The following is a 24,422-nucleotide window of genomic DNA, read 5'->3' as shown; positions in this document are numbered from 1 at the left end:
TGCCAATTAACACATAAACTAACAAAACAACTAGCTAAATAAACTAAAATGGTCACTTATTTCTTTTGCAAATATTACACAAAGTATTACATACATGTTACCAAGGGAAAAAATATTCAGCTTACATTTTACTTTGAGATTACATGTCATGTCAAAACTAAACTAACATGGATTACCTTTTCTCCAAATGTGTATCCTTATATGAAAAATGTTCTGAACATAAAAGTAACCCAGTACAAAATTGTCATTCTTAATATGAGAGAAATTAGATTTAAAGAGGCCTTTTTTACTGGCAAATACCACACATGCTAAAATGAAGCTAACAAAGTATTAGCAGGAATGATAGTATTAAACTAGAAAACTACAAAACTGGCAGTTATCTATTGTATATCAATACAATTGATATTGTATGGAAATACAATATCAAAATATAGACTATGCTATACAAGAAAACAAAAGAGGAATTTTGTTTTTTAAGTAGGCTTAAAAAAATAAGCTAGCTAGCATGAGCAAACAGAAAGGGCAAGAAGAAAGTAAATAAGAGCTTAAACGTCTTTAAGGAAGCTGAAAATTACTTGCTCACAATTTCCTTCAAAGCAAGTAAAATGTTATTTATTTGATGTATTTAGTAACATTCATGCTAAAGGTAGTAAGAGGGATACAGACACTGTTTGAGACATTAGAAATTTAAACTGCTGTAGATATTTACAAATATTATATAATGTTTAAGCAGAGACTTGTTAGCAAAACAAATAGTACACAATGTTTTTAAAAATTTGTCGTTTCAATATCACTAATATATTCTGTCTTTTAATAAAAGTGCCAGAGTGAAGGAAAATATCTCGTTACATGTACTATAAAGTAAAACTACCCCTCTCCCACCTGTTGCTGCACACTGATTGTTGGACGAAGGCTCTTTTTTTTGGCTTTTTGGACATATTTTCAGTCCTTTAAGACATTGACAGTTGCATGTCTGCATTTATGTATCATCTAATAACAATGGACATAAAACTGTAAAAAAAATTTCATCTATATAGCCATATAATGTTATAATTTTTTGTTTTACTTGTGTAAATACTGTAAAATGCATTTTTACTGAAGGTTATCAGACACTCAGTGTCTCACTCTGGCCAGGACTAGTTGAAAAGTTAAACACAGCAGTTTACACCTTCTGCAGAGCTGTTCTTAAAACTTCTGCAGCTCATGTTTCGGTTTAAGAAATTATAATAACTTAATCAGTGCTTCCCGTCTGATCACTGGTGAAGCCTTACAGATGGGCCCACTCGCTCTGAGACAGCCCAGCTCCCCTCCAAGAATTAAGTCTGATCTGATTTCACACCATTGGATACTGGGTCAGGTGTCACTCTCCAACGTTTCTATCTAATCTTGAAGCCAGTAAATGTGGCCCGTTCCAGGATCTGAGCACAGAGGTGCGGAGTCACTGCATTTGAGATACCAGCTGCATATTTTAAACACAAGCAAAGGAAAAACTCACACAGCAATGTGACTCAAACTAATGACCGTGAGGGCTGCATTCTTTATGTATTACGATCTTACTTCCAATTCAAGCACTCGAGCCCGATTTAAAGCTGCAGTAGGTAGCTTTTATGAAACTGTATTTTTACATATTTGTTAAAACTGTCACTGTATCATAACAGTTTGGAAACAGACAGATAATCTGTGAAAAAAATTATCCTCTGCCTTCTCCCAGTGCTTACTAGAAACAACCAATCAGAGCTCAGAGACGGGTCTTAGTGCTCTCAGTCACAATCTGGACTGGCGCTGCTGCTAACATAGCCTGTTGAGAATGCTAGGCTAGTTAGCATGGCCAAAAATTACGGTGGATAAACAGTTTTACTGTACTGTTAATTTAAAAACAATTCAAACCCGAGATAAAATGTCACACAATAACGTAACTTTAATAAAAAATATTTTTTTACATATTTGTTGAAACTGTCACTACATCGAGACAGTTTGGTATGAGACAGATGATCTGAGAAAACAAGCTCCTCTGCCTTCTCCCAGCGGTAACTAGAATCAACCAATCAGAGCCAGGAGGCGGGTCTTAGCGCTGTCAATCACAATCTCATGTGACGCTGCAGCTAGCATAACATATTGTGAATGCCAGGCTAGTCAGCATGGTCACCAATGACGGGAGATAAACGCTTACAACTTACGTTGTAAGTTGTTTCTCCATCATTAGCACATTTAGCAGCAAGTACATAAGGTTGATTGATAGAGCAAAGACCCTCCTCCGGGCTCTGATTGGTTGGTTTTGGTCGGGAGCAGTGCATTTCTTCACACGGCAAGAGAAGCTCAGAAAAGAAGTGGAGGAGATCAATCTTTTCACAGATTAACTGTTTCGTAACAAACTTTCATAACATTCTTTGTAAACGTTACATATTGCAGCTTTAAATGTTTTCTACAACTTGGTCTGTATGCCAACAGATTTAATCCCGCACACATCAAACAATGGTTTATATTACTTATATGGAGAAGTGTTTGAGACGTGAGCAGGAAGCAGAAGGACAGTCTGCCTGGGTAGGTCAATATTTGAGAGAGCTTTATGAAATATACTTGTTTACGATCGTCAGCCGATGAGGAAGGTGCAGCCTGGGTGCAGGAGATGAAGACAATAAACTACCTGTTTAGACACAGAAGTGGTGAGCGGGGTTCATATAACAACATATTTACACTGCGGTATTGTTCCACCATATTAAGGATGTACAATAATTACACGAGAAGCAGAGGCACAAGATAAGAACATGAGTTCAACCAAACATGATGGTTTTCAGGAAGATGGACATAAGTAAGGAATCAGTTTATCCTCTGGTGCTACTTTGAATAAAGAGGCCCGACAGTCGGTCTCCAGAGGGGCCGGGGTTGTGTTATCCTGATGAGAGTCACAATGCAAAAACGCAAAGGTAAACAAGGAGTGGCTGTTGCTTGGGAACACACAGAGGGAGAGGGCTGTAAAGCAGGACCTGCAGTACGGGAAAGAGAGAGCAGGTGGGTCTCAAACTGCTACTACCAGTACAGAAAATACCAGTTACCAACTGGAGTCACAAAAACTAATTAGTAAAAATTTCTGGTAAGTGTGGGTCAATTGGCGGTGTCAAGGTGTACTGCTAAAGTTTTCTATTCTACACATTAAAGTCCTTTCAATGAGGTACCAGAGAAATGATTGCTGCTTTCTCCCCTTTTGTTGCTGCCGTTTTACTTCAAACAGGGCTGGAAGATATGGATGAAAAACTTATCACAATGTAAGTGTTTCATATCTGTTAGTCTCAGTAATTATTGATTTGTTGTTTTTGTCTTAAATATCTAAAATCCTATCAAACTGGCGGTGTGATCTTTTCTGTTTTATCAATGCAATGTTGTATTTTTATTTTTAAGCAGTTAGAGGAAAACCTTAAACTGCTGCTGCAGGAATTTAAGTTGCTAGGTAACCACAGAGTGAGTGAGTTGCTAGGTAACCACAGAGTGAGTGAGTTAATTCCACCAACTTTGATTAGCTAGTTGTGAGACGTAGAGTAGACAAAGCCTTTCCTCTAAAGCCTACATCTCCCAGAATGCTGTGCGGTTCTGAATCAGAGTTCAGTCAATATTGTATAGATTCAATATTCCATCAGATGTGTTATTTATTTCTATTGATTATGTGTCTATTGCAATATAAAATGTTATTGGTTTATTGTCCAGCTTTACTTTCAAATAAAAAAAGACAAGTTCGTCAGTTTGGGATATTGTTGGTCATGAAAAGCATCGACAGTCAACGTTTGGAAAGAAAAGATAATGCTGCTTAAAAGCCACACATCTTTTGTGTGCTTTTTATAGCGTGGTTTCACGCTATAAAAAGCACACCATGCTAAATGCTTCTACCAAATTTGGTAAAATTTTTTATTTAGCCTATGTGTGAAAGCCAACATAGCAACAACAACTATAAAAATTGTGTATTATTTTAAAAACTTCACAAAAATAAGTAAATTGTTAACTTTATTTCTACTGCCCCATAATAAGTCAGAAGCTAAAGAAAAAATGCTTTTCTACTTTACAACACCACAACTTATCCTTTCTCAGAAAAATGTAAAAGAAAACATTATCAGTTCTGCAGAATGTAACTGGAAATAAAATGCAGAACAGTTTGCAGCACGTACAATTTATATGTCGCATTGTTTTAATGTGCATTTTCCTGAAAAAATGACTGCTGCGTGCAAAAGGGACTTACTTAAAATGCAGCGTGAAAGCACCGACACCAAGGCTGTGCATGAAAGTTTATAGACAAATACTCATGCAGGAGTTATTTAAAGCCATGGTGTTCATGCATTCACATCAAAAAGAAGAACTGTCCTCTTTAAATATTACTGCAGAGAAACTTCAAACTAAATAAAACATTTACAAGTCACCCACATCGTTATAGTTTTAGAGGCAAGTCTTATTAGAAAATGTGCAGTTAAAGTTGAGCGTAAAGATAAACATTTAATTGATGAATACACAGTTTGGAGCCATGAGCATGGCAGGTTTTCCATATGAGAATCTGCTGCTGATGCTTGCAGACAGACATCACTGCAGCTGGATGTCTGGGGCAAGAATGTCTGGAAAACATGTGGGAAATCAATTTCCCTCTGTGCTTAGATCAAAACAGATCGTTCTGTACCACACATTGTTTAAATCAGCACAAGATAAAAACCTATTTCAGTCCTAATAAGTCAGTTTTATGTTCACACACATCTCGCACATGGGAGTGGATTTCTGCATGAAGTCACCTCCTGCAGGGTGGAACCACATAATTGGAAAGAACAACACTGCACCATGGATGTGTTTTCAGGCCACTTCAGAAAAGCAAGCATAAAGGCATAAATACATCATATTTCTACAACCAATGCAGTAGCAAATGACTCGCTTGAAGACAGAGTTGAACAGAGATCTGTAATGGAAATTTTTATGATGCTCTGCATGTTGCTTTTATCTAGGATGAAATAAACCTGCGTCTCAAAGCTGCCTTCACCCACGCAAACAAATCATAGTAGATAAACATATACGACCTTCGTGTTGATGACATGAGGTATAAAATTAAAAAGGTATGGAAAACTGCCTGATTTGTGGTTTTTACTGTCTGGTTTGCACCTCAACTAAGAAGAAAACTTTTTATTTTCCAGCCTAGGATCCTTCACCTGGCTGAAACATTATTCTGAGTAATGCCTTTGATTAAGACTAAGATTATGCAATACCTAATTTAAAGTTTCACATAACTGTACCTAAATGCCATCAATTACTATCAGGGTTACGATTGCAGCCATGTTGAAAGACTTTGCTCTCACAGAAGCATTACATAATCACAACACGTCATAAAAAGGTGTGTCACAATGCCCCATATATCTCATTTATGGGCATTTTGACCCTCTTTTAATCTAAAATCACAAAACCTTGCTCTGAGTTTCAGCCTGACCGATGTACTCAGCCTATAAGATGAAAATACCCAACAAGTTCAGCAAACAAGCTTAATTTTTAGTTATTGATGGCTTTATATTAATCTGTTAATCTTTATCTAAACATCTTCACTATAGCAAAAGTGATAATCTGACAGATAAAGAAAGAAGTTAATGATCTGTACTAGAATAAGGTCAGTACACTCTACAAGTAAAGAAAGGAGTCTGCTTTTATTACTCTACAAATAGAGATGTGGCCCATCCAATCTAGTATAAATATCACGCTTGATAATCAGGTAATTCCTGGAGTGGATAGATCTACACATAGATCTGTAATCTTTAAATTACAGTTCTCTGTTTAATACAGACAGTACTCCACTGCTTAGCAGCAGATATTTTAGTGTTAGAAATGAGGAAATATGAAACGTTGATGTGTTTTGGGAATTTTTTTTAGGAGAACTGCAAGTTCTCACAATAACAACTCCAAGAGTTCAACAGAGAAGAAGAAAAAAAGCAACAGCTGGGACACAGAAACTTGTTTATTTTATTTTTTACTTTTAACATCCATCTGTCAAGAATCACATCTGATTTGGAAATGCCAGCAGCCTGTTGGAAGTTTCTCACGTTTTACAACCTAAGAGATCAACATAAAGGCTATGTTGATACCAGCTAGCAATGCTAACAGCACTAGCTATGCTAATCGCTAAACGTTTTTAAAACTGGTTATAATCATCATACATTTTCTCTCTGTTTTTGACAAAAGGATTTTATAGGATTTTAGTCAAATTATGTTGATGTTTTGTCAGACTTTTTATCAATAACACAGTTATTTTTTGTGAATACTAAACAATTGCTTGAGTCAGACGGGAGCTAGCTAAAACGTTGTTAGCTTGCTCTCTGTTGTGGAGTCTATTGTGCTCCACACATTTTAGCACAAATTTTATTGATTTAACAGCTTTACAGCATAACCTTAAAATAGACACAAAACCATTGTTATGGTATTTACTTTGTGTCACCATATCAAAGGTATAAATTCCACAACAAATAAATTTCCTAATAAACATTTTAGGAATTTAAAAATAACTGTATTGACCTCTGTAACTCAATTAAGAATATAGAAAATCTGTAACAGGATAAATCTCAGCCTTCAATCCCTATTCAGTTCCGATTTATTAAAGATTGAGGAAAAAATATAGACTATTAAATAACAGCCATTAAAATTCTGAAGGGAAAAATTTAAGAGGTGAATCATGGATTAAAGTCTAAATACTCTGCATATCTCAGGCCTGTCTTCATAAAAATATTCTTCAGATTTGATGATCACAGTATTACTGAGAAAAGGCCAGCCAGTCCCAGCATGTTCCAAGTATGAGAGGGTTGCAACACGGAGACACCATTGCTCAATCAATTTAATTTTATTTATCAAGGGAGAGCTTGTCTCAGTACCTGCTGCTCAAATGCACAACTAGATACAAAATGTGCCTTGCTCAGAGGCACAGTAGCAGCTAAAGCAGAAGAGAAAGTTAAACATTAACTTTCCCCACCCAGATTTCTTTTTTTTTTTTACAGAAATTAAACTTCCCATTACAAGTTCTCCGACCGTTGGGCCAAAATCCATTTCAGGCAGAGATTATAACTTCTAAAGAGAAATGCAAAACAGCGTTACACTTTCTCATGTTAATATTTTCCATCTACGTTGACCAAAAATAAGGTACTCTAGGGAAATAAAACAGAGTTTCACTATGAGTCGGATGGTTTCCTGGAGTCACCTCAATTACGCGGCAGATGTCCTGGAACTACAGGTCACCTGACAGCAAGTAAGAGATTTCAAAACTTGTAAAACTGGCCATAAACAACCTATTATGGCTGTACAGACTTCACTAGAGTGGAAAAGATTTATTGCGGTAGTTTTATTTAGCTGATCAGCCTAAGACAAATATAACCAAAGGCATGAAAACTTCTCACCTCCAACTCAATATTCTAAATGAATGGATGTTAGAATGACACTTGACACCAACCGACTATTTAAACAGAACCGTGAAACAGCCCTACATGGCAACAGATATTGGGTTGGGTGGCGGCTAATAACATCAGACGATTCTTAACATGGTGGGAAAATACTCTGACAGATTGTTTCTACTCCTTTTAACAAGTTCTCAGTACAAGTTACCAGATTTTCTAAGAATCTGTAGACTACACAGGATAAAAGCAGAGCTGCCCCTCACCTACCTGTTGCTGCACACCTACTCGTTTTCAATAAAGATAAATTCACAGTTCAAGATATAAGCTAAAAAAGAGCATTGTCATCTACCATTATTTTGAAGTGAAACTCAAAATAAAATAGCCTAATGTTCTCTGAAATACAGTTTCTACAGATTTAATACAAAGATTAGGAGCCCCTCCCCCACACGTTGCTGCACACAGCCAGTCAACTGAATGAACAAAGGCAGCACTTTTAGATGACTAGCTATTAATATCACCTAGTTCCTCTATAAATAAAAAAAACATTCTGCGCAATAAATATATTTAACTATCTACCTCTAAATTTAGATGTTTATCCAATTTTTTTAAGTTTGTGTATAAAATGTAAAAAAAATTTTTTTAAATTAAGATTCATGTATGCGTTGTTTTACAGGTAATTCTCCCTTTTCTGTATTAAATAAAAATATATTTTATGTGAATTCAATGGTGGTATTCACATGAATTATAGATTATTTTCCGAGGAAAATCAAGAAATTTCCGGAGAGCTTGAGCTCCTCCAAACCAGCAACCTAAAATTTCCTCATGACATTATTTCTAAAGTCGCAGGACTAGGCTTCTCAGATTTATTTCATGCCTTAAAGGGATTATGAGGGATGATGAGTTCCTGTGAAAATCTAAGTGGTTACCTGCAGTAGATAATTATCTTCATTTAGTGTAAATCCAGACTAATTAATGCCAGAACCTAATAGCTTGTCCAAGCAGGTGAACTTCTACGGTCTTAAAACACCTGTAAACCTTCACACAGTCGTCGTTGTAGGATTGGGGCATTTATTTATATTTTTACAGGGAAGCCAGTGATTATTTACACAGGAAACAGAGGTTAGAGTCGTTGTGCCACTAATGGTCTTCCTGTTTTTATCTCTGATAAAAAAGGAAGGTAGTGGAAAAGTCAATAATGTAGCATTCACTTAAATCATTCATTTTTACGTTACCTTCCTTCATTATGAGACAGTTACTCTAAAACAGTCAGACCAGGCTAAGCATTGTTTCTTTATTCTAAATTATTTTTAATACACCAGTAACAGTAATAGCAAAGACAGGGTAAGCTAGGTTTGTATGGAATGAAACATTAGTAATCTTCAGCAGACAATTATTTATTGTTGATGTTTTACTTCCAAACTTTTCTGTCAACTTTGAAACATTTTTAATTAAAAAAAAGAAGAAAAAAAACATGGTGGGGAAGTGGACTGGCGTAGCGCCCCTACCACCAGGCTTAGCTAGATTTTTGGAGGAAACTCTGAAATACTACAGATTTCAGAAGTACTTTTATGAGTAAAACATAATTTTTTTTAATGTAATTTGGTACTACACAGATAAAAACTAATTTGATTTGACTGATAAAATCATATTTTAGCACACAACTGTTATCTTGATGTTCTATTTAAGTGGGCCTCTGGAGTCTTGAGGGCCACATAAATAACTTTGGCGGGCCAGATCTGGCCCACGGGCCTCCAGTTTGACACGCCCCTTTTTAGAGCACATTCAGTAAGGGTTTCACAGAGGATGCTCATCGGTGCTGCCCAACCCAATACCTCAATTTCCATGTATAAAAAGTTGGTTTCCATATAAATAATGTCTAAATGGAAAAATTACGATGTGCTGAGATGTTCTGAAAATAGCATTTATAATGTAGAAGTAGAAGTTTTGTGACTCCAACCAACATTTATTTATACTAAATGAAAACACCAAGCGCATTATCTACTACAGGTAAGATACTGCCTGCTTATAAGCTTCTAACTGAACCTGAGTTTTAAAACACATGCAATCAAGGCTTGTTTACATGTTTCTTACAGGCTGGATGTATAGTTTGCATGCATTTATCACAGCTGATGTTTGTCCTACCTGAACACAAACACTGTTTATTCTTTTCAGAGTTTCTGCCTGGAACATGAAACACAATAATCCCTCCATTTTTACATATCTCAAAACACTGAAACTGTAGTAATGCAGCAAAACCCGCCTCCTCTCGTCCTCATCGCGGGCCTCCTCTTGCAACGTCCCGGTCCTCTTGCCCAAGCCCTAATGATCTAATTACAGGCTAAACTTGTTGACTTGGTATAGAAAGAAGAGCCAACTGCCATCCTGTCCCCTACCCCACTTCTTCCTGCTCCTTATCAGCCCCCAAATGAGATTCACACAGTGTCACAAAACAGCAGCTCGTCTGAGGTGATACTGTGAGACACAAAGGCCTCATTTACAATACAAATCAGGGTGGGAAAAGAGGAGAAATTTAGGACAAATGCAAACTCAGACCAGGTCAACAACAGAGTCATTCACACACAAATGCTAAAGGGTATGAGAATAAATATGCAGAGTAAACACTTTTTCTCTTTCCTAGTTGAAAAAGACCTGAACTGCAGATAAAGAAATGCAGCTCTGGAAAAAATAAAGAGACCACTGCACTGAAAACCTCCTGGTTATTCCACCAAATACTGATTTCTGAACTCTTAAAACATTAGTATTGCTGTTTCTAAATGAACATTAACTTGTTTTCTTTTTTATTATTTTGACCATTTCTCATTTTCTGCAAAGAAATAAAAACTTTTTGCTTGTAATTTCAGAGACATGTTTGTCAATAGTTCATAGAATAAAAGAACAATGTTTATTTAACTCGAACATATACCTATAAAAAGTAAAATCAGGGAAACTGATCATTTTAAGTGGTCTCCTATATTTTCCCAGTGCTGTATTTCAGCTAACTTTTTCATGAAAATGATAATGAATAATAATAAAATCATTTCCATAATTCAGTTTTTTTCAATATGTTCAACCAAAGTTGAGCAGCTTCATCTCCAACTGAATTGGGTGTGAATGCATCTCAGGCTGCAAGCGCGTTTGTGCAGTACTCCAGCATGCACACTGTGTTTTCTTGTGGTCCCCAAAGTGCAGACTGGGTTTCTGGTAAAACAGGAAGCAAGCTTTTATCTTTGCTGCTCGGAGCAACTTTTAGAAACAGCTTCTCAAAAACGTTAAGGAGAATCATTTGGTTCAAAGGAGGGCAAATGTAAAAAAAACACAGATTAGGAGGAGGTCATCTTTACATGCAGAAAAGAGGAGGCATACGACTAATGTTTAAACTTTCCAGTGAGCACAAAAAGACATCCGTCCACGTTACAAGAAAAGTGACATTCTGTTCTGGTGAACTTAAGATTTGATGCATGAAGCAGTGCATGACTGACTTTACACAGAAAGAATCGCTGGAGGCGAAAACCGCCGCAAAAAAGCCGCTTTTTTGATGTCCACCTAGAGGACAGCAGAAGCCCGCGACAGATTAAAATCAATTTGGTCAGTAATTACTGATTAACACACCATGAAAAATAGATGTGGGTTTGGTCCAGGGGCTTGCAAAACTCTGTTCCCGCCCTTGGTCCAACACCCCTTATAAGGCAACAATTTGTAAAAGAAATGCAAGAGACAAGCATATCAGTTAAAGATCGCTGCGAGAGTTTCTGAAAACAATGTGCAAAAACCAAAGAAAAATCAAGTTTGAAACCCTTTTTATAAGATAAAGTTCAACAACACAGTTTCTATAAAGCAACTTAGGTTTAATATAAACCACAATGATCATAAAACAGTAAAATTTATGTAACTTTTTCCATGATTAAGATGTGAAACAGAAGTAAGCGTGGAAACAAATGAGAGGTTCTTCAGTTGAACTGGAATAACTTGTTAAAGTTCCTGAGAGACCTTTGACAGGACAAGGTGTGTAACTGAAAAATGCCATAAAGTCAGGTTTCAAATTAACTTCTTTTCTGTTTTTAATGGGACTGATACCAAATATACACCAAATTCAAACCCAAATATGAATTTTTACATTTATAAAAATGTTGATCAATTTCTGAAGATTGGCTTCAAACAGCACGACCAAAACGGCTTCAATTATCGGATTAAGCGAGAAGTTTACATGAGAGTTGTTCATAACTGACCTCAAAGACACTGGATTCGGATGACAGGATCCATTATAGCGATCGAACAAGAGTCGATCGCACCGACCATTGGAAAAAAAAGAGACAACAAGAAGGTGAAACTGGGAATAATCCAAGACGTATTCAGATGAGGGGGAAAGGTGCCTAAAGCCCTGAAGTGGCCAGACCCACGCCTCTTCCTCACACTGACAAAACAAAAAAATATTACACAGGAGGGGGAAAAAACACGACAATGCAATGGCTGCTGTTTGAAACAGGAAAAAAAGCAGAAGTGTAGTGAAGCAACTTGTCCTCTCCCTATGAGTCACGCAGCGCGGTCGCCATTGGTAGAGACGGCCCGAGGCGCAGGGCCTTCACCTGGCCAATCAGCGAGGAGCATGCAAATGGTTTCAGGTGAGTTGTGCTTGATGGATGACGGCTGAGGGGGGAGGGAAGACCAGAAACAACCAACATGGAGGCCACACCTAGAACGGGCTGAAAGACGATCGACAGGTTCCTCCAGCAGAGGCAGAGGAGTGCTGGAGGTGTAAGTAAACAATCGGACAGGTATGCCTTCACTTTAGACTTTGACCAAACAATAAGGGCCAAGCAGGTGATTAAAATCAGCATGAGAGAGATACATGCTCTCTCCCTTTAAAATATGAAAAAGCCATTCTGAGGATTTAAATTAATCAGTTTGGTGATGTAGTTTTATTATGCGCCCATTTTCCAAAATATATTTTCTATGATCACTGGGGCAGCTTACTATCAAGGTTATTAAAGTTAACCAAGACTAACGAAATAACAAAAACTGAAAATATTTTTATCAAAGCTGCTGTTTATAAAAGTATATTTTTGTACATAGTTTTACAGTTTGGTATGAAACAGATAATCTGTGAAAAAATTGATCTCCCAGTGCAAGAAACAACCAACCAGAGCGAGGAGGCGGGTCTTAGCGCTGTCAATCACAATCTAATGAGGTGCTGCTCGTCTCCTCTTTCCCTCACCCCACTTTCTTTCTGCTACATTGCAGCTAGCATAGCATGTTGTGAATGCTAAGGCTAGTTAGCATGACCACAGATGATCGCAGATAAACAAATTTCCTATAACAGTAATTTGTTTCTCCACCATCAGCACATTTAAGAGCGAGTACATGAGGATGATTGACAGCGCTAAGATCCTCCTCGAGGCTCTGATTGGTTGTTTTTGATCAGCGTTTCTTCAGACAGCAGCAGTAGCTCAATGAGTAGTTGAAGGAGTTTGATCTTTTCACACATTATCTGTCTCATGTTATAATGTTAGGAAATTGTGACAGTTTTAACAAATATGTAAAAAAAAAAATTAATTCTCTATAAGAGTTGCTTACTGCAACTTTAACTGCAGGGTTTCCCCAGTGTATTATAAGCCTGGCGGTCCACTATGCTTTACTAGCTCCCCCGCCAGGCTAAGCATCCATCCATCCATCCATCCATCCATCCATCTTCTTCCACTTATCCGAGGTCGGGTCGCGGGGGTAGCAGCTTCAGAAGGGAGGCCCAGACTTCCCTCTCCCCGGCCACTTCTTCTAGCTCTTCCGGGAGAATCCCGAGGCGTTCCCAGGCCAGCCGAGAGACATAGTCTCTCCAGCGTGTCCTGGGTCTTCCCCGGGGCCTCCTCCCGGTGGGACATGCCCGGAACACCTCACCAGGGAGGCGTCCAGGAGGCATCCTGACCAGATGCCCAAGCCACCTCAACTGGCTCCTCTCGATGTGAAGGAGCAGCGGCTCTACTCTGAGTCCCTCCCGGATGACTGAGCTTCTCACCCTATCTCTAAGGGAGAGTCCAGCCACCCTACGGAGAAAACCCATTTCGGCCGCTTGTATCCGCGATCTCGTTCTTTCGGTCATGACCCAAAGCTCATGACCATAGATGAGGGTGGGAACGTAGATCGACCGGTAAATCGAGAGCTTCGCTTTTTGGCTCAGCTCTCTCTTCACCACGACGGACCGGTACAGCGCCCGCTTAACGGCAGACGCTGCACCAATCCGCCTGTCGATCTCCCGCTCCCTTCTTCCCTCATTCGTGAACAAGGTCCCAAGATACTTGAACTCCTCCACTGGGGGCAGGACAAACCCCCCGACCCGGAAACATTAAAGTGTCCCAGAATGCTGTTTTTTATTCCTCCAGACATGTAGGTGGCGCTAAACATGGATTATGAGTGATACACAAAAATATTCCAGACAAGGTTAGGGGTAAAACAAAACAAAAAAACTAGATTGGAGAACAAAAAAGATCATGTTTCATGTCATATACACCAAATTCTCTCTTTACTGCCTGAATATTTCAGCTGAAACTGAGACTCAGACATCAGGCAACATTTGGACAATTTGTTTTTGTGAATTTCTGCTGATCATGTAACCTCAGCTAAACCGGGCCGCTCGGTGTGGTGATCTGCTGATGTAGCCCATCTGCTTCATGGCTTCAAGTTGTGTATTCAGAGATGGTTTTCCAGATAAGTCGCGAGCAAATACTCGTTATTTGAGCTCCTCGTCTGAACCAACTGCCTGTTCTCCACCAAGGCTTTATTCCCACACATTTACTGGACTTTTCATCTTCTGTAAGCCAGAGAGATGATTGTGAATAAATAAAAATCCCAGTAGGTCAGTGGTTTCTGACCAGTCTGACTGGAAACAACAACAATCATCTCACTTTTTAAAGCCATTTAAATCCTTTTTCTTCCTCATTCTTATGTTTGATTCAAACATCTTTAAGCTTAAATACTTGAGTTGACGCCATGTGATTGGCTGATTGATTGGTATTAACCTGCAGCTGAACCTCATAAAGTAGCAAGTGATTTTATATCTACTGAAAACTGTTATATTTGATATATTTTCCTGATAGTTTAAAGCATTTTGCTTTTATGCAATAACAACAAACAAACCGTGAAAATATATAAAGAACTGAAACATTTGACAGAGGAGGAGCAAACTGTCTCTCTTCCTCACGTTTACCAAAGAAATGTTGCATATTTGATCTATAAAACATTCAGAGCCCATCACAGATGTGATCGGAAAGAAAAAAAAATAGCTTATATAATATTGTGTTAACGTTAACATAGCAGAAGATAATGAAAATAATCTTTCATCAGAAGTGAACTTAAGCAAACAGGAAGGGGTGGTGTTGTGGTCAATGTGTTGAGCGCTCTCTGCGTCTTCACACAGAAAGAACAAACTATTTTTGACAGAGCCAGAAGTGAAGTATTTATATAACAGCATTGAACCGAATTTGGTAAAGTGGAGAAAGAACAGATGGCTCGACTTTTAAAGAGAAACTAACATATTAAACGCCTCAGCTTTTTACAAAGTTAGAAATATATTAAAGCCCAATTCCTTTTTTAAATAAGTAAATAAATGTTTTATTGCCTTAATTTAGTGAACGCTTGATCATTTTGTAGCAAAAAATATATTTCTAACAACAACATGTGAAAGGATCAGACCTTTCTGCTCAACTTGATATCAATGCAGCTAATCTCTTGATTGTATTTTTTGGCTAATCTCTTGATTGTATTTTTTGAATCAATTGATTAATAATTATATTAAATAGGCGATCGGTAGGAGATTTTATTTTATTTGTTACATAATTTGAACCATGCGAAGCTAAAAGCCCCTTGAGGAGTTAGAAGTAGAACATATGTACAGAAATTGTTTATTTTTAATCATAAATGCAAAACGTTTATTTTTTTGTCCAGTTTTGGCTTGATTGCAGCTCTGATCTGAGTGTGTTTTTCTTTCAGTAAATAGCATAATCATATTTAATAAATACAGACAAATCTGTGAAGCAAAATGTCATGTCCTGATGTTTTTAAAAAGCCGTTTAGATATTTACAGACACATCAGTTTCAGGCAGTTTGAAAAGTATGGAGTGATTACTTTTCATTTTACATTACGATTACATTTTCCAAGGGTTTATTGATCCATCTGTTCATCCATATGTCTGTCCATTCATTCATTTATTCATCCATCCATTTCCATGTTTAAACCCCAAACACTGTTTTATATAAAATGTCTTCAGAACCAATTGGGGAACTTTGTTTTCATACAGCAATAGTTATTATTGTAACAACTGTCGTAAGTAACTCATTTGCTACATTAATGAATGTTTTGGTATGTTTATGGTATGTTTATGGTATGTTTATGGTATGTTTATGGTATGTTATTTCGATCTACCAGCCACACCAGAATCAGGTGAAAAATGAGAAAAAAGCCAATATTTTAAACTTTCACAGTAAAAAACACAGAATCTTTAAAATGTTGGTCTACGTTTTAGTTTAAATATCTTGTACACTTGAAATAAGACAAAACTAAATTTCAAGTAACTTTTAGGGAAGATATAGGAGCCTGTTTTAAGTCAATAAATCCATAATACTGATTAAAGAAGAAGTTTTAGTTCCACTGGCAGATTATTTCATTAATATAATCACTCATGTTATGAGTGAAATAATCTGCCAGTGGAACTAAAACTTATTTTTTTAATCAATATTTTAGAATCGTTGATTTAAAACAAGCTCTTATATCTTGCCAAAAAGACACTTGAAAGTTAGTTTTGTCTTATTTCAAGTGTAGTAAGGTGTTTGCAGTAGAAACTAGAATAAAAGTACTTGATATAATTTTGTGTTTTCAGTGTGGGCAGTGAAAAAAAGAATATTAATAATGCCACATTCATTCATTCATTCGGTTTGTTTCGAACATTTTTTAAAGTTGTATGTGGAAATATCTGTGTTGGATTAATAAAGAGACACGCAAAGGGAAAAAAAATCCTTATAGATATCAAGAATATTTTTGGAAACTATGCAAAAGCAGCAGAACATTATTAATATTTAATAGCCTCAGGGTCAGTAGTTTGGACACTCACTAAACCAAATCTGGAGTAAACTCACACATTTTGTGAAATCCATAAGAATTAAGTGTTACTTTAAAAAAAAAAAAACAAACAGAAAAATTTGTCTTTATCTGCCACCGACTTACAACCCTTCCAAGTTATCCTTTGTAATTCCCTCCATTAGCACAACAAATCCCATCTCTGCTGAATGTTGAAAGGCAATAAAAGTGAAGATGTTCAAATTGCTTTTGCCTGGAGACATGTCAGTGGGATAAAATGAAACTCAACCTCTGTGTGAAATCACAAAAAGCCCTGTATCACACGCTGCATTTTTGTTCCACTTTGTTCTCTCTACCACAGCGTACCAACCAGAGCAGACAAAGAGCGAGCCTTGATGTGCGATCAGTGCCGAGACGTGAATGTGCAGACTACCTGAGAGGACACACCTCTCCTTTGGTGCAAAAGAATGAAAATCAGCTCACATGTTACTCTTGCTGTGAATAGCAGAGGCCATCAGCAAACAGAAAACAAAACAAGGAAAAACTGCATAATTTTATCAACACAAATTAGAGCCATCTTTAGGTGCCAAATTCAGATGGAAAGATTATTAAAATTAGTTTTTAATGAAGCATTGGGTGTAGTAGTTTATTCTTCAATGTCTTTTCTACCAAATCAATCACAAACTTCAACATAAGTTATTGGAATTTGAAGTGACAGTTCAACGTAAAGTAATGCATGAATTAAGAGGAAGCAAAGCCGGATTTAAGAGAACAAGGGCCCCAGGGCTGGAGTCAGTTTTGGTGCCCAAAACAACTTAAAAGAAGAAAAAAAAAAAGAGTTTTACTCATGTAGATTACAGTATATTAACAGGAAGACCTAAACATCAGTAGGTTTAAAACGTCCCGTGTGAGATGGTTGGTCACATTAGTATAATTATTAAATGCTAATAAAGTACACTGGAGCTTGTGGATGTAATGTGATAAAATCTGAAAACGTTTAAGGGATATGAACACTTTTGTAATGCATTTTAGATCAGTAATCTATGAATGTTATTTAGTTGTTCTTTTTCTGAAATGTTTCAGAAGCTACATTAGGAATGGGCGATGAATCGATTTAAATAGATGAATCAAATTTTTGGTTGTTGAAGATTAAATGATTGATGTAACGTGCTTCTTTAAGACACCAGCCACATAAACGAGTGCGATTTGCATCACTAAATAGTCATTTATTAGTATGTGATTGGTGCTTTCATTGAACAAGAAGTGGAGAAAACTGTTTTGGGGAGTTACAAACATAAATTAGAATTTATCATAGCAACAATAATCATGATAAATGATAAACTATACAATAAATGCCTGCTAAAGATTACTGTTATTTATTCTTAAAAGTATCCCGGAAATAAGCCAAAAATTCAATGCTTCCTCTTCCTGAGACTTAGCTCTGTTTCAGACAAACTTCTGAGCTTCAAGCGGAAACATAAATTTCTTCACCATGGCAGCAGTGAGACATTTCACTTCACCTCGTTGATGGGGTAAAAAATTATTGAGCGAGAAAACACTTCAATTACAGATTATTGTAGAAGTCTGGAGGTCAAACAGCTGAGCAGCATGCCAGCCAGTTGGGGTCACACTTCTTGTCACAACAATCTAGTTGTGACAAACTAGATTGTTGCAATCCGGCAGCTGGTAGTGATATGGTTTATCATTCTCGGACAGTGACTGTGCTTAGTTTAGTCTTGAGCTGAGATGATTCAGTGTGCTGATGGAGCAGGACTGCAGATAGAGAGACCCAACAAGGAGCCGTGTGTGTGGGAACCACTGGAAAAAAGACAACATTCAGCAGAGTGTGAATCATTCATTAGCACCTCTGAGCAGAGAGCGATGCAAAGATCACATGCCTGCGGCAACGTTCGGCTTACCTAGCCATGCTCACAGTAGTATGTGATATGAATAATGCACAAACATGCAAATCAATTCTAGAAGATATAGAAACATTTTCACATGTTAAAGCAAACTTTTTGTAATTTAGTGGGATTTCATGACAGAGCTGCAACATTAGACAGTAGAAGGAAAGGGTATATGGTTTTTTAAAATATTTTTTATTGAAAAAACGCAAAATATTACCAAGTATTTTAGTTTAATTCTTGTGCATATATGTTAGTACACTTGAAATAAGACAAAATAATTTGCAAGTTACTTTTCAGAAAGAGATAAAAGTAAGTAATCTTTGATATAGATTTTTTTTAAAAAGTATTAGTTTCACTGGCAGATTATTTCAAGAATTTTTTCCCATGTTAAAAGTGACGCTCTTGCTAGTTCCACTGGCCGTGTTACCTAGCAACGCCAGCCAAGCCCGTCACCTAGCAACCCAGGTGCTATTTCCACTGGAAGATTATTTCACTACAAACAAGGGAAAATTATCTTGTTATAAGTGAACAATCTGTCACTGAAACTAGTATTTTTTCATCAATATTGATAAATTATTTACATAAAACAAGCTCCTTTATCTTTACGAAAAGGTACTTGTAAGTTAGTTTTGTTTTATTTCAAGTTTGCTCAGATATTTGCACTAGAAACTAGGTCAAAAATACTTGGAGGCATTTTATATTTTTGCAGTGACTTATTTTTTTTAAATCTGAAAAGTGTGTTATGGATTTGTGTTCAGAAATCCTCTTTCACTGCGATTACAGCAGAATGTTTTCTTGGTATGTATCCACAAAGTTTTAACGTCCAAACAAGGACAATTTCCAATTTTTCTAAATTAGCTCAAGTTCAATTGAATTGTGAACATAAATTTTCAAGTGTCACTAAAGATTCTCCATCTTACTTGTTTAGAACTTTGGCTAGGCCATTCTAAAACATATGCTTTGGTCTAAACCATTCCATTTTAGCTCTGGCTGTGTGCTTAGGGTTCTATTTGTAGATTTTGGAAGAGGTTCAATAGGGAAAAAATACTGAAAAATTCAAAATATTTATAGAAATATTCTAAAGAACCACCACAAAATCAATGCATGTGATTGCAAAAAAATGTACTGAAAAAAAAAATCACAAAAATAATCACAAAAAAAGATAGCAGAGCAGCTGGCATTTCCAGCCCACTTCAACAATTAATCACACTACTTTGTGATGGCCTCTCATAAAATCCCAATAAAATACCTGAAGGTTTGTGGTTGTAGCAAGACAAAATGTAGAAGTTTAAGTGGTATGAATACATAAAATATAAGGGGAATTTCAACAGTTTTCATTGTACACTCCAGTTTGTTGTATCAATAAACCTGAAGGCATGTAAATATGTTTAAAAATCCACCATGCTGTAGTTTTTATAAGCAGAGATAAGATAGTATTGGGTTTACTGCTGCTCATTCCACATTCACACACATGCAGACAACATCACATTAATGATTAAAGACAAGGAGCAGGCCAAGAATCCACAACGTGAACGTCTCACCTCTGAGGGCCATTTGAGCTGCCGTCAGTCAGACGAATCGCCGTGTTACGTCATTCACCACATCGAACAAGCAGGTATAATAAACAAAGACTATTTCCAACAGGCTGTGTTTTTTTGTTGATTACGCAAAAAAAAAAAAAAAACACAGACCACTGCAATGCTGTAGTTTTGGCTCATTATTCCTCAAACGCTATGACATCTGTAGAGTAATATACCAATATAATGTTAAATGCAACTCAAAGTATTTGCCTTTTTATAACCCAGCTTTTATAAGTTTAACCACGTTTATCCAGAAACCTTTACTGAAAATCTGACTTTGCTGCACCGAAATGAGCTGTTATTTAATTTAATTAAACTCAACTAAATATAGCAAGAGATTTAAAAGCAAGTAAGGCTGGACAATATGGCTGAAAAACTTGAAAAAGTTATTGATAACTGTCAATATTTTTGTTTTAATTATCTGAAATACTGCCTAACTGGTGGGGTGACCTTTTCTGCTGTATCCACAGTTTTTCCTCCAACCCATTATTTTTTATTATTCTTAGGCAGATATTACACACAGTGATGGAACGTTCAACTGCTGCTTCGCAAGTTACCTAGCAACAGCTTTGTTGCTAAAGAGTGAGTGAGTTACCAAAGTCACCAAAAGTCACCAAAGAGTGAGTGAGTTAGTGAGTTAGTTGATCCCACCAACCTTGTTTAGCTGCTGCTTTGCAAGTTACCTAGCAACAGCGTTGTTGCTAGGTAACCAAAGAGTGAGTGAGTTAGTGAGTTAGTTGATTCCACCAACCTTGTTTAGCTGCTGCTTTGCAAGTTACCTAGCAACAGTTTTGTTGCTAGGTAACCAAAGAGTGAGTGAGTTAGTTGATTCCACCAACCTTGTTTAGCAGCTAAAGCCTTTTCCTCTGCCTACATCTCCCAGAATGCCGTACAGTTAAAATATTCAACATTGAGAATATAAACTATCAGGTGTGTTATCTATTGATATTGATCACGTCTATGTCTATCGCAATATATTGTTATTGATTTACTGTCCAGTCATAAAAGAAAGTGATCCAAGTGTGAAAACTTGATCCATATCTTCCAATACAGCAAACATGCAAAATTGCAAAATCATGTTTTAATTGTTGGGTTACCATCTGTGTCCTACACACACAAAAAAAGACTTTATTTGCCTGACTTTAGCTTTTTATTTTATTTTCTTGGCCTTCAAGTTCTTCTGACTCAAGAATTTTGGCCCAAATGACAACAAGTTTCAACACCCCTGCTTTAGAGTATATGCCATTATCATTAGCCTTGATTATAATATCCTGCACTGCAAAAACACAAAATCTTATCAAGTCTTTTTGGTCTAGTTTACGGTGCTAATATCTTATTAAGCTTGAAATGAAACAAAACTAAGTTATAAGTAACTTTTGAGCAAGATATAGGAGCTTGTTTTGAGTCAATAAATCCTTAATATTGGTGAAAAAACATTGCTCCATTGGCAGATTAGTTCACTTTTCCAATGGAACAAGTGCTTTTTCCATTAATAATAAGGAATTGATTACCTTAAACAGGCTCCTGTGTCTTGCTGAAAAGTTATTTGTAAGTTAGTTTTGTCTTATTTCAAGTGTACTAAAATATTTGCACTAAAATCTAGACCGATTTTTACACGACAGTGTAGCTTCTGTGTACTTAAATAATTAACCAAGCCTGAGAACATCTCGCCCTAAAAAGGGGGGGGGAAGCATTTCACCAGATACAAAATAAATAAATCAGCTAAAGCTCATTATCCATTCTAAAAGCTGTCTTTGCTTGAAGTTTGTTACATTATTTGGGAGTGCAAAGCAGACAGATCGTGTGGCATCTTCAGACAAAGCTCAGTGTAAATCCGCACTGAGCTGACTCAGGAGAAGCCTTCATGATCCACTCACAACTGCCTCATTACCTCCAAGCAGACACGAAGAATAACAGGCTGAAATGCCATTTTGTGCTGAAGCTGCAGACAAAGACGGCTTCTATTTTCGCGAGGAACTATTTTGTGCCTTGAAACGGCAGCGAGCTAGAACATTACAAACTCAGCCACTCCTTAATGGGATTACATGAACATCAGAGATACAGCTCAATAAGCTGGCGGACCTGCTAGGACCACAGCGAGGACCATAAATATATTGCAGTAATGCGGTTAGCTGGTCTCATGATGTCAGCATGCTGAGAGGGCCAACAGCATCCTCCCTGCACACAATGTCCCACACTGAGGCACAGCTCAGTGTGTTCACGACAAACAATCCAAGTTCTCAGCAGCAATACGTATTGCGACAGACACATGATCAGTATCAATAAATAGTACATCTGATAAAATATTAAAAATACAATATACAGAATATTCACTGAACTCCAATCCAGAACCGCACAACATTCTGGGAGATGTAAGCAGAGGAAAAGGCTTCAGTTCCTAAACAAGGTTGGTGGAATCAACTAACTCACTCCCTCTTGGGTTACCTAGCAACTCACTCATTCTTTGGTTACCTAGCAACAACATGTTGAGTAACTTGCACAGCAGTATTTAACCATTTTGCCACAGTGCCTCATAACTGCTTAAAAATAAACAATGGTGTGGAGTGGAAACTGTGGATAAACCAGTAGAGGTCATGTCACCAGTTTCGCAATATTTCACATATTTAAAAAAAACAAACAATAATTATCGATAGACAATTACAGACATCGACTGGTATGAACTGCTTATATTGTGATAACTTGTTCAGCCATATCATCCAGTTGTGCATCCAGTAGAGGATTAACAATGAGAGGACATCTTGTTTTGAAAATGTTCACTGCAAAAACACAAAAAACATTTCTAGTGCAAATATTTTAGTACACTTCAAATAAGACAAAACAGGCATACAAGTAGCTATTCAGCAAGATAGGAGTTTGTTTGGTTAATATTGATGAAAAAGTACTAGTTCTACTGGGAGGTTATTTCACTTATAGGAAAAATGTCTTGTTAGAAGTAAAATAATCTGCAAGTGGAACTAATACTTTTTCATCAATGTTTATGAATAATTCACTCAAACAAGCTCCTATAACTTGCTAAAGAGTTACTTGTAAGTTAGTTTTGTCTTATCTGAACTGTATTAAGATATTTGCACTAGGTCAAAATACTTGGTAAGATTTTGTGTTTTTTAAATGTTTTTGTTAATCCTTCATAAAATAACAACCATGAACAAGTGAAACGAGTGACGCAGCACGTCGTAGTAATTATGCGTTTCTCAGACACATTTTAGAGCACAATCAAGTAACTGTTACCTTAAGTTGTTTAAAAAATGCTATATATATTAAATATGACGACATAGATTTTACTTTGTGATTTAACATCTTGAAATTGGGCCTCTGCCTCTTTAAAACCTCCTGCTCTTCCTGAACTCCACCTCCAGGAAGTCAACACAACATTGCTAGTCTATTAACTCATTAACAACATTTTTACCAGCTTTGCACTGAGAAGTAGCTCGTATAATGAGCTCAACTGATAAGTAGTTCCACCAGGTGTTTGCCAATTGCTGCTGGCTAGTCTGAAGGAGCTGAGTGGGGGACTCACAGGGGAGGCTCTGTGACGTGGAAGCTCTGCTGCAGCTCCGACGAAGAGCCACGGCTCAAAGGTGGCATTAGGTTTTGCACAGCTGAATGGTTGCCATGGAGATTAAAGGATTTCTCAAACACATTAAAGAATGAAAGCAACACAGGTATGTTTTTGATGAGGGAATAATATTATAACATGATGCAAAGCTAGAAAAGGTTGATTTTACATGATACTGTCCCTTTAAAACACTCCTTACAAATGCTTCAAAGAACTTGCCAAAAAAGTCTGAGTTGCTTTCCCAGCCCATAAAGTCATAATATTAAAGAATAAATCATAATATTATGAGAGTAAAATCATACGAAAAGTGTAAGTAATATGAGAAAAGAAACATGAGAATACATGAATAAAGTCATAACATTTAAAGAATAAAGTAATAATTTCTTTGAGAATAAAGTTATAATATATTTCAAGCATAGGATCATAATATTTCAAGTCGTACGAGAATAAAGTTGAAATGATACAAGAAAAAAGTTGTGATAATATGAGAGGTCATAATATTTTAAGAATTAAGTTACAATATTAAGAGAATAAGGTCTAAATTTGTGATGTTATTTTCATTAAACTACAACTTTATTCTTGTATGAACATGTATTTATTCCTGTACAACTTTATTCTTGTCATTTTATATTTTTAATTTTCTTAGCGTGACCCTAATACTCCGCCGTATGTTTCTTACATATATTGAGCTTCTTTTTTTTTTTTTTTTTTTTTTGGACTAGATTAAAAAAAGGGAACAGAAACAAAAGAGAAATGTAAAAAAACAGCTGGTTACACTGACCTAACAGCTCATCAGACTCCTTTATAGAGATCTAAAACAGGCACGTCACGCCTACAAAGCAGAAAACAGGTACAACCTGGTGACCAATCAGAATAGAGACTTAAAGAGACAGGACCCATTTTTAAGAG

The 24,422-nt window shown here is 36.7% G+C and overlaps 1 protein-coding gene across 2 annotated transcripts in view; it reads right to left on the bottom strand.

Moving 5' to 3' along the window:
* elf1 (E74-like ETS transcription factor 1) overlaps positions 1-24,422 on the bottom strand; it is a 65,106-nt gene that overhangs the window by 34,675 nt on the left and 6,009 nt on the right. The window contains exon 1 of one of the 2 annotated variants that reach the window (XM_028008724.1): positions 11,615-11,850. The exons of the other annotated variant lie outside the window; for it this stretch is intronic. The gene's annotated coding sequence lies outside the window, so the exon portion shown is untranslated. Of the gene's footprint in view, positions 1-11,614; positions 11,851-24,422 lie in introns of those variants that run through there. 2 annotated transcript variants of the gene reach the window in all.

This window comes from Xiphophorus couchianus, chromosome 23 (assembly GCF_001444195.1).
Source record: "Xiphophorus couchianus chromosome 23, X_couchianus-1.0, whole genome shotgun sequence".
NCBI lineage: Eukaryota > Metazoa > Chordata > Actinopteri > Cyprinodontiformes > Poeciliidae > Xiphophorus > Xiphophorus couchianus.
This window is presented reverse-complemented; position numbering and strand designations above follow the sequence as displayed.